The sequence below is a fragment of the Mustela putorius genome, unplaced genomic scaffold, assembly GCF_011764305.1.
Source record: "Mustela putorius furo isolate JIRA1106 unplaced genomic scaffold, ASM1176430v1.1 tig00001118_pilon_pilon_pilon, whole genome shotgun sequence".
Taxonomy (NCBI): Eukaryota; Metazoa; Chordata; class Mammalia; order Carnivora; family Mustelidae; genus Mustela; species Mustela putorius.
Genome location: NW_025421577.1, coordinates 3,364,014 through 3,374,760, shown reverse-complemented (window position 1 = coordinate 3,374,760; position 10,747 = coordinate 3,364,014).

The window sequence follows — 10,747 nt, the reverse complement described above, 5'->3', positions numbered from 1 at the left end:
GACAACTGCCTCACCTTTGAGTTAGAATTCATGAATAGATGGATGGATGGACAGACAGACGGATGGACAGACAGATGTGTGGTTGGGTAGGTGGAAGCATGGAGCTTTAGCATAAGTTTGTTGTCTGGATAAAGTAAGACACTGCTCTCCTCAGTGTTCTTGGAGGCTGTTTGTGTTTCTGCCACAGGACATTCTCTGAGACCTGTGCGTTTTAAAACTGTCCTTTTGTTTGTTGTCCAGATTATTTGTGCACACGAGTGAGATTCAGGCTGGGTGAGAAGCATGTCAGGTGAAATAGGAGAAAGGCAGGTGTGAAGGAGGAAACGATCTTTTAGGCAGGTCAGCTTCAGGAAGCACCTGTGACAGTTGAGGACCTGGCAAGTGACTTCCTTAAACTGACCACATTCTAGTACTCTAGCATTCTAGTACTCTAATATTCTAGTATAATACTACTATCTAGTATCTGGTATAATAATACTCTAGTATTCTAGTACTCTCTGGAAAGTCCTTGTGTGTCCACACTGATATCCGTGTAGGGCATACACGGATATCAGTGCCTACGTGGAAGACCAGTGCCCTAGAGGGGAAGGCGATAGCCAGTGGATAAAGTGTAACAAAACAATTAAAACTCTCTAAATACAAAGTGGTCTGCTTGGCTTAATGAGTTTCTTGTCATTAGAATTATTGGCACAGAATCTGGGGGTCTGCCGTCAAAGATGTGATAGAAGGAGGGACCCTTGTGTTGAATATAAATTTGGAGAAAATGTAAAGGATTTTTTCCAACTGAAGGATTTATGGTATTTCACCCAGGAGTGCTCAAACTTCTTGTGTTAAGATCCTAATCTTATTTTGGAATCCTGAAAGAAAACAGAGGAACCTATGATATCTTAACAAACTGTGACTGTTTATTTTATTTATCTCTGTATCTGTTTTCACACATGGGTTCTGTCTTCTCAGTCAAAGCCACTTCTGTTTGGCAGCGCTGAGCTAACACAATGAGCTACCACTTGCTTGATAGTACCCAGTCATTATTTCTAGGACTTCAGAGGCGGCAAGTCTTAAGTCAAATTAGAAAGCAAACATGAAGTTTGTATGTTTGGTGTCAACAAGAAGAGACTTCACTTAAGGGGCTTGGTGGGCGGGGACAGCAGGACGGTGAGAGAGCTTGGTGTATTAACTGAGGCTTTCCACCCTGGTAAGGAGAGCTCAGGTGTGTAGGTTTTGTTTTGGATACAACCATAAAGGGAGCTTCCAGAAGTCTCAAGTGAGTCCGATCTTGAAGCTGGTGGGTATGGAAAGTGGTAGGGGAGGAGGACAGATGTGGGAGAAGGGCCCTCCCACAGCTGATCACCGCCCCATCTGTGCTCCCGCTACTGCTGTGACCAGCTGGGGCTGTGTCCCCATGCCCATGGCTGGGTGGGGCTGACTTTCTACAAGGCTGCTAGGAAAGTACTTAACTTCTGGCTCAGTGGCAAAGGACCGGCCTTTCTCTATCATTCGGAAGCTGACTTCACAGGAGACTCTTCTCCGGAGTGCCACAGCTAAAGGCACTCCTTGCCGGCGGATGGGTAGTGTTGGTTCTCCTTAGTGATCCCTGCTAGTTACGACCTTCCTCTCGATTTCGCAGGAGCCTCTACCAGCCCTTTTTGTTTCAAGCTAACCTGGATAGCATGACAGCACCGTCCACCACTTCTAAATATAGCTGTCCCTGCTGGTGGAACCGCTGATGTGGTCAGATTCCTACCGGCTCTTTGTGTTTCAGAAGCCAGGGTTGGGGGGTTGTGTCACTTAGAGGTCTGTTTGTCTGTGTGCCAACAATTTACGAACTAGATTATTATTAAAATTTCATTGGCCTTACCAAACTAAATGTTACAGAATCATTCCTATGGCGAGTGTATGAATATACTGTCATCACTGCTTTCTGTCTCTTTTCCTAGCTCGTGAGCGGCTGTCCACAGCAGAAGGACACATTCCATATTGGTCATCTTTATGAATTAATTACTCGGGGAGAATGCTTTGACTAAAAAAAAAAAAAAAGGTAAGTTAGTTAAGAGAGAGGGAAGTCGGTCTTAGTCACGAGAAAAATACTGCCTGGGATTAGGTCAAATCCATCCCCAGCCCACCTTGTTACTACAAATAGTTTCCTCCAAATCCAATAAGGAAAATCATTTAAAAATAAAAAATCCCTGAAGGAGGAGTCAAGATGGTGGAGAAATAGCAAGCTGAGACTGCTTCAGCTAGCCGGAGATCAGCTAGATACCTTATCTAAAGATTGCAAACACCTGAAAATCCATCGGCAGATCGAAGAGAAGAAGAACAGCAATTCTGGAAACAGAAAAACAACCACTTTCTGAAAGGTAGGACCGGCGGAGAAGTGAATCCAAAGCGTCAGGAAGATAGACCCCGGGGGGAGGGGCCGGCTCCCGGCAAGCGGCGGAGCAACCGCGCACAAAATCAGGACTTTTAAAAGTCTGTTCCGCTGAGGGACATCGCTCCAGAGGCTAAACCGGGGCGAAGCCCACGCGGGGTCAGCGTGGCCTCAGGTCCCGCAGGGTCACAGAAGGATCGGGGGTGTCTGAGTGTCGCAGAGCTTGCGGGTATTGGAACGGGAAAGCCGGCTACAGAGACAGAGCTGACAGTAAGCTCACAGCTCCGTGTTACCTTGAACCGGTCGCAGGCTCGGTGAGCTCGGAGCGCGGCCGGAGGTCAGGCAGACGGGAGTGACTGGGCGCTGTTCTCTGAGGGCGCACTGAGGAGTGGGGCCCTGGGCTCTCGGCTCCTCCGGGCCGGAGACCAGGAGGCCGCCATTTGTATTCCCGTCCTCCGGAACTCTACGGAAAGCGCTCAGGGAACAAAAGCTCCTGAAAGCAAACCCGAGCGGATTACTCACCCCGGCCCCGGGTAAGGGCGGTGTAATTCCGCCTGGGGCAAAGACACTTGAGAATCACTACAACAGGCCCCTCCCCCAGAAGATCAACAAGAAATCCAGCCAAAACCAAATTCACCTACCAAGGAGTGCGGTTTCAATACCAAGGAGAGCAGCAGAATTCCAGAGGAGGAGAAAGCCAAGCACGGAACTCATGGCTTTTTTCCTGTGATTTTTTTTAGTCTTGCAGTTAATTTAATTTTTTCTTTTTCATTTTTTTTTTCTCGCCTTCGGGTAAAATTTTTTTTAAACTGTTACCTTTTTCTTTTTTAACGATTTTTTACTAGTTTATCTAATATATATATATATATTTTTTTTTTTTTACATTTTTCTTAGGTGTTTTTTTTTTTTAATTCTTTTCTTTTCTTTTCTTTTTTTTTTTCTTTTTTCTTTCTTCCTTTTTGAACCTCTTTTTATCCCCTTTCTCCCCACTCACGATTTTGGATCTCTTCTAATTTGGTTAAAGCATATTTTCCTGGGGTTATTGCCACCCTTTTAGTATTTTACTTGCCCCTTCATTTACTCTTATCTGGACAAAATGACAAGACGTAAAAATTCAACACAAAAAAAAAGAACAAGAGGCAGTACCAAAGGCTAGGGACCTAATCAATACAGACATCGGTAATATGTCAGATCTAGAGTTCAGAATGACAATTCTCAAGGTTCTAGCCGGGCTCGAAAAAGGCATGGAAGATATTAGAGAAACCCTCTCGAGAGATATAAAAGCCCTTTCTGGAGAAATAAAAGAACTAAAATCTAACCAAGGTGAAATCAAAAAAGCTATTAATGAGGTGCAATCAAAAATGGAGGCTCTAACTGCTAGGATAAATGAGGCAGAAGAAAGAATTAGTGATATAGAAGACCAAATGACAGAGAATAAAGAAGCTGAGCAAAAGAGGGACAAACAGCTACTGGACCACGAGGGGAGAATTCGAGAGATAAGTGACACCATAAGACGAAACAACATTAGAATAATTGGGATTCCAGAAGAAGAAGAAAGTGAGAGGGGAGCAGAAGGTATACTGGAGAGAATTATTGGGGAGAATTTCCCCAATATGGCAAAGGGAACGAGCATCAAAATTCAGGAAGTTCAGAGAATGCCCCTCAAAATCAATAAGAATAGGCCCACACCCCGTCACCTAATAGTAAAATTTACAAGTCTCAATGACAAAGAGAAAATCTTGAAAGCAGCCCGGGAAAAGAAGTCTGTAACATACAATGGTAAAAATATTATATTGGCAGCTGACTTATCCACAGAGACCTGGCAGGCCAGAAAGAGCTGGCATGATATTTTCAGAGCACTAAACGAGAAAAACATGCAGCCAAGAATACTATATCCAGCTAGGCTATCATTGAAAATAGAAGGAAAGATTAAAAGCTACCAGGACAAACAACAACTGAAAGAATTTGCAAATACCAAACCAGCTCTACAGGAAATATTGAAAGGGGTCCTCTAAGCAAAGAGAGAGCCTACAAGTGGTAGATCAGAAAGGAACAGAGACCATATACAGTAACAGTCACCTTACAGGCAATACAATGGCACTAAATTCATATCTCTCAATAGTTACCCTGAATGTGAATGGGCTAAATGCCCCTGTCAAAAGACACAGGGTATCAGAATGGATAAAAAAACAAAACCCATCTATATGTTGCCTCCAAGAAACACATTTTAAGCCCGAAGACACCTCCAGATTTAAAGTGAGGGGGTGGAAAAGAATTTACCATGCTAATGGACATCAGAAGAAAGCAGGAGTGGCAATCCTTATATCAGATCAATTAGATTTTAAGCCAAAGACTATAATAAGAGATGAGGAAGGACACTATATCATACTCAAAGGGTCTGTCCAACAAGAAGATTTAACAATTTTAAATATCTATGCCCCCCAATGTGGGAGCAGCCAACTATATAAACCAATTAATAACAAAATCAAAGAAACACATCAACAATAATACAATAATAGTAGGGGACTTTAACACTCCCCTCACTGAAATGGACAGGTCATCCAAGCAGAAGATCAGCAAGGAAATAAAGGCCTTAAATGACACACTGGACCAGATGGACATCACAGATATATTCAGAATATTTCATCCCAAAGCAACAGAATACACATTCTTCTCTAGTGCACATGGAACATTCTCCAGAATAGATCACATCCTCGGTCCTAAATCAGGACTCAACCGGTATCAAAAGATTGGGATCATTCCCTGCATATTTTCAGACCACAATGCTCTAAAGCTAGAACTCAACCACAAAAGGAAGTTTGGAAAGAACCCAAATACATGGAGACTAAACAGTATCCTTCTAAAGAATGAATGGGTCAACCGGGAAATTAAAGAAGAATTGAAAAAAATCATGGAAACAAATGATAATGAAAATACAACGGTTCAAAATCTGTGGGACACAACAAAGGCAGTCCTGAGAGGAAAATATATAGCGGTACAAGCCTTTCTCAAAAAACAAGAAAGGTCTCAGGTACACAACCTAACCCTACACCTAAAGGAGCTGGAGAAAGAACAAGAAAGAAACCCTAGCCCAGCAGGAGAAGAGAAATCATAAAGATCAGAGCAGAAATCAATGAAATAGAAACCAAAAAAAACAATAGAACAAATCAACGAAAGTAGGAGCTGGTTCTTTGAAAGAATTAATAAAATTGATAAACCGCTGGCCCGACTTATCAAAAAGAAAAGAGAAAGGACCCAAATAAATAAAATCATGAATGAAAGAGGAGAGATCACAACTAACACCAAAGAAATACAAACTATTATAAGAACATACTATGAGCAACTCTACGGCAATAAATTTGACCATCTGGAAGAAATGGATGCATTCCTAGAAACATATAAACTACCACAACTGAACCAGGAAGAAATAGAAAGCCTGAACAGACCCATAACCAGTAAGGAGATTGAAACAGTCATTAAAAATCTCCAAACAAACAAAAGCCCAGGGCCAGACGGCTTCCCGGGGGAATTCTACCAAACATTTAAAGAAGAACTAATTCCTATTCTCCTGAAACTGTTCCAAAAAAATAGAAATGGAAGGAAAACTTCCAAACTCATTTTATGAGGCCAGCATCACCTTGATCCCAAAACCAGACAAGGATCCCACCAAAAAAGAGAGCTATAGACCGATATCCTTGATGAACACAGATGCGAAAATACTCAACAAAATACTAGCCAATAGGATTCAACAGTACATTAAAAAGATTATTCACCACGACCAAGTGGGATTTATTCCAGGGCTGCAAGGTTGGTTCAACATCCGCAAATCAGTCAATGTGATACAACACATCAATAAAAGAAAGAACAAGAACCATATGATACTCTCAATAGATGCTGAAAAAGCATTTGACAAAGTACAACATCCCTTCCTGATCAAAACTCTTCAAAGTGTAGGGATAGAGGGCACATACCTCAATATCATCAAAGCCATCTATGAAAAACCCACTGCAAATATCATTCTCAATGGAGAAAAACTGAAAGCTTTTCCGCTAAGGTCAGGAACACGGCAGGGATGTCCATTATCACCACTGCTATTCAACATCGTACTAGAGGTCCTAGCCTCAGCAATCAGACAACAAAAGGAAATTAAAGGCATCCAAATCGGCAAAGAAGAAGTCAAATTATCACTCTTCGCAGATGATATGATACTATATGTGGAAAACCCAAAAGACTCCACTCCAAAACTGCTAGAACTTATACAGGAATTCAGTAAAGTGTCATGATATAAAATCAATGCACAGAAATCAGTTGCATTTCTCTACACCAACAGCAAGACAGAAGAAAGAGATATCAAGGAGTCAATCCCATTTACAATTGCATCCAAAACCATAAGATACCTAGGAATAAACCTAACCAAAGAGACACAGAATCTATACTCAGAAAACTATAAAGTACTCATGAAAGAAATTGAGGAAGACACAAAGAAATGGAAAAATGTTCCATGCTCCTGGATTGGAAGAATAAATATTGTGAAAATGTCTATGCTACCTAAAGCAATCTACACATTTAATGCAATTCCTATCAAAGTACCATCCATCTTTTTCAAAGAAATGGAACAAATAATTCTAAAATTTATATGGAACCAGAAAAGACCTCGAATAGCCAGAGGGATATTGAAAAAGAAAGCCAATGTTGGTGGCATCACAATTCCGGACTTTAAGCTCTATTACAAAGCTGTCATCATCAAGACAGCATGGTACTGGCACAAAAACAGACACATAGATCAATGGAACAGAATAGAGAGCCCAGAAATAGACCCTCAAATCTATGGTCAACTAATCTTCGACAAAGCAGGAAAGAATGTCCAATGGAAAAAAGACAGCCTTTTCAATAAATGGTGCTGGGAAAATTGGACAGCCACATGCAGAAAAATGAAATTGGACCATTTCCTTACACCACACACAAAAATAGACTCAAAATGGATGAAGGACCTCAATGTACGAAAGGAATCCATCAAAATCCTTGAGGAGAACACGGGCAGCAACCTCTTCGACCTCTGCCGCAGCAACATCTTCCTAGGAACAACGCAAAAGGCAAGGGAAGCAAGGGAAAAAATGAACTACTGGGATTTCATCAAGATCAAAAGCTTTTGCACAGCAAAGGAAACAGTTAACAAAATCAAAAGACAACTGACAGAATGGGAGAAGATATTTGCAAACGACATATCAGATAAAGGACTAGTGTCCAGAATCTATAAAGAACTTAGCAAACTCAACACCCAAAGAACAAATAATCCAATCAAGAAATGGGCAGAAGACATGAACAGACATTTCTGCAAAGAAGACATCCAGATGGCCAACAGACACATGAAAAAGTGCTCCATATCACTCGGCATCAGGGAAATACAAATCAAAACCACAATGAGATATCACCTCACACCAGTCAGAATGGCTAAAATCAACAAGTCAGGAAATGACAGATGCTGGCGAGGATGCGGAGAAAGGGGAACCCTCCTACACTGTTGTTGGGAATGCAAGCTGGTGCAGCCACTCTGGAAAACAGCATGGAGGTTCCTCAAAATGTTGAAAATAGAACTGCCCTATGACCCAGCAATTGCACTATTGGGTATTTACCCTAAGGATACAAATGTAGTGATCCAAAGGGACACATGCACCCGAATGTTTATAGCAGCAATGTCCACAATAGCCAAACTATGGAAAGAACCTAGATGTCCATCAACAGATGAATGGATCAAGAAGATGTGGTATATATACACAATGGAATACTATGCAGCCATCAAAAGAAATGAAATCTTGCCATTTGCAACAACATGGATGGAACTAGAGCGTATCATGCTTAGTGAAATAAGTCAAGCAGAGAAAGACAACTATCATATGATCTCCCTGATATGAGGAAGTGGTGATGCAACATGGAGGCTTAAGTGGGTAGAAGAAGAATAAATGAAACAAGATGGGATTGGGAGGGAGACAAACCATAAGTGACTCTTAATCTCACAAAACAAACTGAGGGTTGCCGGGGGGAGGGGGTTTGGGAGAAGGGGGTGGGATTATGGACATTGGGGAGGGTATGTGATTTGGTGAGTGCTGTGAAGTGTGTAAACCTGGTGATTCACAGATCTGTACCCCTCGGGATAAAAATATATGTTTATAAAAAATAAAAAATTAAAAAAAAAATAAAAAAAAAATAAAAAATCCCTGTATTTTTTTTTAAAGATTTTATTTATTTATTTGACAGAGAGAAATCACAAGTAGATGGAGAGGCAGGCAGAGAGAGAGAGAGGGAAGCAGGCTCTCTGCCGAGCAGAGAGTCCGATGTGGGACTCGATCCCACGACCCTGAGATCATGACCTGAGCCGAAGGCAGCGGCTTAAACCACTGAGCCACCCAGGTGCCCCAAAAATCCCTGTATTTTTAATGGAAAAGAACAATTGGTAAGATGGATTAAAGACTAATTATGATAGATATGTCATTTACAAACAAGATATTATAAGAGATAGATTATTTAGTAAATCCAGATCATTAATACTTTTTTTTTGAAGATTTTATTTATTTATTTGACAGGTAGAGATCACAAGTAGGCAGAGAGGCAGGCAGAGAGAGAGAAGGCCACCAATATTGACTTTTTATTTAAAACATCCCCCTGGGGCACCTGGGTGGCTCAGTCAGTTAAGTGTCTGCCTTCGGCTCAGGTCATGATCCCGGGGTCCTGGGATGGATCCCTGAATCAGGTTCCCTGTTTGGCAGGAAGCCTGTGTCTTTCTCTTCCACTGCCCCCGCTTGTGTCCCCTCTTTCTCGCTGTGTCTCTCTGTGTCAAATAAATAAATCTTAAAAAAAAATTCAAATAGAAATTTAGTTAATTGTGGGATACTTAAATCAACTGAATGGTCAATCAAGACTGAATGGCCAATCCCATTTTCTCAGTGAAACAATTTAAGATTTCACAGACATTTGTATTAACTAATTCACTCCACTGGGAGTGGGTAGTCCTGTTTAATCACAAGTAATAGATACTTGACCCAGTGCCTTTAAACTAAAACGTTAGATTAGTTTGGTGAACACCCGGGACAGGCCAACTACCTCCGATTAGCCGCGTTTGGGAGGAGTGTTTGGGAGGAGTGCAATGGTGCCGCCAGACCTCGGGGAAACCAGGGGTAGATGGCATCTTTGTCTTGTCTCTCGAATCCGATTCGTCTCCCCGTTTCCTCCACATCAGTTTCCGATGCGTTCCTGTGACACAGATGATATAAAACATGGCTGCTGGCTTGGGTTTCCCAGTCCTGACTGTGTGAGAGGAGACTGGCCCCAGAGCCTCTATCCCCCAAATTAAAAATTCTACAGGAAATTTTTCATCAGTCCAACTAGGTACCAACGCTTGGATTCACTGACTGAGGTCAAGACAGCAGAGGTGTGTTTTACCGAATTGCTTCCCCTGTAACCATTCAGATTAAGAAACAGCAAGTCCTCCCAAAAGCCATTTATCACTCCCTCCAAAATCCCTCTCAGTTAAAAATCAATTGGTGCCTCATTGGTCTTTCCAGCTTTAACATGTTCTTATGCCTCATTAATTTTTTCCAAACTCTCAGCCATTGGGTTTTTTCCCTGTAGTTATAGTTACATCTACCAAATTGATGTAGCGAGTTAGGGAAGACTTTGGCACAACAGAAAACTTTTCTTCCTCAATCTCAGTATTAATTTCACATAGAACTGCCTGTTATCATAGGGTGTAAGAGAAGCAGTTTGCTCGGATGTCCTTGGGAATCATCATCAAATGGGTTTGTCCTAGGGTTCAGAGAACATGTGCCCAAATTGTAAACCCAAAATGAGGATTTAATTAATGACAAAGGAGAAAGAGAGATTCAGAAGACATATTCTTGCTTTTACTTGCAAGGTGAAAGTCAGGAAATCTCTGCACCGAAGAGACAGTGTTTGCTTTCTATGGCTGTGCAGCCATAAGTTAACCAAGCAAGACATTAAAAAAAAAATCATGTCTCTTGCTAAGAGTGACTTCAGTTTGTATCTACACTTGTAATAATTTTAAAGGCAATGTGATAAAATACAATGCTTGCATTTTTGGTAGGAAAATATTTCTGATGGGTCCAAGGAAATAGACAGACAACTCTAAAATAAAGGAGAAAAGAAGATAAGCATTTCTTTTGAAAGGAGGGAAATAAAACTCCTTGTTAATGCATTTATCTAGAGAGAAGTAGGTTTTATAACCTACACTCTTGGAATAAGGACTGTGTGTGTAGATGTATTTTATGCATGCTTAATATACACCCCTAAACACATCATAGTGATTGTTTTGGGTAATGACAGCAGCAGTCTTGGTGGCTGAAGAAAATTCTAGAAAATAAAAAA